Source organism: Brachyhypopomus gauderio, chromosome 14, assembly GCF_052324685.1.
Source record: "Brachyhypopomus gauderio isolate BG-103 chromosome 14, BGAUD_0.2, whole genome shotgun sequence".
NCBI classification, from domain to species: Eukaryota; Metazoa; Chordata; class Actinopteri; order Gymnotiformes; family Hypopomidae; genus Brachyhypopomus; species Brachyhypopomus gauderio.
Genome location: NC_135224.1, coordinates 4,030,801 through 4,034,110, shown reverse-complemented (window position 1 = coordinate 4,034,110; position 3,310 = coordinate 4,030,801). Strand labels below are relative to the sequence as shown.

At 40.3% G+C, this 3,310-nt stretch overlaps 1 protein-coding gene across 3 annotated transcripts in view; it reads left to right on the top strand.

Moving 5' to 3' along the window:
• ripk1l (receptor (TNFRSF)-interacting serine-threonine kinase 1, like) overlaps window positions 1–1,194 on the top strand; it is a 12,064-nt gene extending 10,870 nt beyond the window's left edge. For all 3 annotated transcript variants that reach the window (XM_076972421.1, XM_076972422.1, XM_076972420.1), the window contains one exon: window positions 1–1,194. This exon is cut by the window's left edge. The gene's annotated coding sequence lies outside the window, so the exon portion shown is untranslated.
• Window positions 1,195–3,310: the final 2,116 nt, after the last annotated feature.

The window sequence follows — 3,310 nt, the reverse complement described above, 5'->3', positions numbered from 1 at the left end:
ATCAAGAAACTCAAACCAAGAATACCCTGCCTCCTTCATAGCATGTGGGAACCCTGTGATGATATCTTTGTTTGAGCAGAGCTGAATGTAATGGAACACTTACCTGTGGCGTCAAGTTTTTCTGCTACTTCCCCTCTGATTTTGTCAGCTTACGTCTGAGATGTGCCTGGAACCTCTTCATGTGCTCCTGTCTTCTGCAACTCCGTGTCTCTGCCAGAACTCTTAATTCTGACTAAATAAATCCAGCGGTGTGTCAAGGTACCGGACTAATGGGCACGCTGCCAGAGGTAAACCTAACACAGAGCAAAGTGTGAATTCTTAAGGGCTGTCTCAGTTTACCAGTAATGTTTTCCTTACACATACAGTGAGATTTTAATTCCATGTTTTAACTACATCTATGACTAAAAAGGTAAATGATGAGACCCATCTTACTGTGTATTATTTGTTTTGGGAAAAAATCTGATTAAGTATGTTGTTTAGATAAGGGTAAAATACTGTTCTAAGTCCTATGTCCATCTCAATAGTGTTAACCATATGCAAGAGGGTTTGTTCTGTAATAGCTGTTAAAAAAAAAAGAATAGTTTTATTAAGGCCTGTTTTTATTGTATGACATATTATAAGATTTTTGTATTTATGAATTCTTAAAGATAATTCACCAGCGAGCTGTTTTGAGTATGCAGTGTTTCAGTGGTACACATCATGTACAGTTTAAATGATAGTTGGTATTAAAGAGGCCCAAAATATCCCCTCCTACCGTTACACAACCACCACCGGCACTTTCTTAAATCCTTTCTTCCCCATTCTGATGCTCGTCTTGATCATGTCTACATGCCTAAAAGTACCGTCATATGATTAGATGATTAGATATTTGCATTAACAAGCAGCAACAGGTGTACCTAACAAAGTGGCAAGTGACTGAATATGATCATATTAGAACACATTTTTGTGTTTTAAATGGCTGTTAGCTGTACCTCTGTGTTGCATATACAGATGTCTGTTGTTAAGGTGACATGTTATGGTTTGTTTTGGGGTTTTTACAGTTGCACATGTTTAAAGCCCTTTTATGTACATCTGATTGCTGAATTTTCAGATTTCATATTTACAAAGTCTCAAATCATCTTCACATAGTTAGATGCTATTTTTGATTGTGAAATGTATTTAAAATGTCAAAATAAAGGTTTGTTTATTTTGGAACACCTCTACAGTCTTTATTATGTCATAATGGTTGTATCCATGGATCTTAAGGAACTCCGCATCTCTGTAAGGCATCACATTATGCTGGGTAGAGTGTTACTGTAATGTTTGTGTCGTAGATCACTTTATTTAGAATTAGGTCAGTTAATATTGTTTGCAGAATTAGAATGGGCCTCTTGACCAATCAATAATAACGTTGAAAAAATATGGACGCCTTGTCCAGCACCAATCATAAATTGGGCTGACCATTATCTGAAAGGTTTGACTGATGGGACAAGTAACTAATGGAGCAAGGAAATGAACGTCTACAATGACTGGATTATTATGATTCACATTAAGTTCAAACCAAATTTGAGAAAGTCAATGATCGGTCAATTAGGTGATATGTAGCAGTTTGTGTTCTGCTTTAGAAGAGGATTCAGTTCTGGACGATCCTGCCCTGTGTCTGTCCCTGACCTGTCAAAATGTGTTCAGAACACCTTTCTTTCACAGTAGCTGTTCTCAGAGACCTCATCCCCCACTCGCCTTCTGGGACGATAAATCGGAAGAAAGGATGCGGTGTCTGAATATGTAGTTTCACACACTGTGTAAAGTGCTTTCAGGATAAGACTGTAGCCAGGGCTGTTCAGCTTCACAGCTACATCACTCTATATTTAAAACAAATGTGATGTTTGTAAGGCATTTTTACTATTTATTGAAATCAATCTTTGAATTCTGAATCACCCATTTGATTTCAGTAATAAAAAGTGACCAGTTCATTTCAGATAGACAGCAAACCTGAGCTGAATCACATTTGGGCTTCTGGAACCACACCTGAGAAGAGCGTTTCCCTTTCAGCACCTGCATGGTCTGGCACAGTCGTATTTCAATCCCACCCAAATGGGCAGGTGAAAACCAGTGTACTTACGCCCAGACACTCACCAGGAGGGGGCGCCCATGAGCTGGAGTGACTCTACAGACAGTACAGACATTCAACCTTCATGTGGCCTTCACATTAGCTCAAGAACAAAGTGCAGAGAGCTTCATGGAATGGGTTTCCATGGTCGAGTAGCTGCATCCAAGCCATACATCAATTCAAAGCGTCGGATGCAGTGGTGTAAAGCACGCCACCACTGGACTCTAGAGCACTCTAGAGAGTGGACGTCTTTGGCATGACGAATCGCACTTCTCCATCTGGCAATCTGATGGACGAGTTTGGGTTTGGCGGGTGCCAGGAGAACGGTACTTGTCTGACTGCAGTGTGCCATGTGTAAAATTTGGTGGTGGGGGGATTATGGTGTGGGCTTGTTTTTCAGGAGCTGGGCTTGGCCCCTTAATTTCAGTGAAAGAAACTCTTTCAAAACACCAAGACATTTTGTACAATTCCATTCTCCCAACTTTGTGGGAACAGTTTGGAGCTGGCCCCTTCCTCTTCCAACATGACTGTGCACCAGTGCACAAAGCAAGGTCCAAAAAGACATGGATGGCAGAGTCTGGTGTGGATGAACTTGACTGGCCTGCACAGAGTCCTGACCTTTGGGATGAATTAGTGCGGGGACTGAGATCCAGAGATCCAGGCCTTCTCGTCCAACATCAGTATGTGACCTCACAAATGCGCTTCTGGAAGAATGGTCAAAAATCCCCAAACCTCTGCTATATGCCTGTTTGTCCTCTGGACTCACAAAATTACTGCAGCTAATAACAATCGACAGAATGTTTTTTTTTTGTTTTTTAATCTCTCAGGTTTTGCTGTAAACTGTATTGTCTAATGCTAACTGGCTAGCCATTTATTTTTAGCTATGCTGGTGTATTTATTTCAGCCAAATCCTTGTTCCTGCTGACATTTATTCCTCAATTTGATCAATGAATTCTACCTCAGTCCGTATGTTTAAATTAGGCCCTCATGATGGAGACGCTTCCAAGTTTTAGAGCTGTCTCATTTACACACTGGGTGAGGTTTAAGATCCAAATCTTTGTGCTATTTACTTACAATTTACATATTTACTTTGTAGTATTTATTTATGCTGACATATGTATATGTGTATCTCAGCTCACTGTGGTCTGTGTATAGGGTGGGATTGTATGTGCTTTTCTCACTGTTGTGTTTTAGGTAATACATGTACACTACGAATGCTCC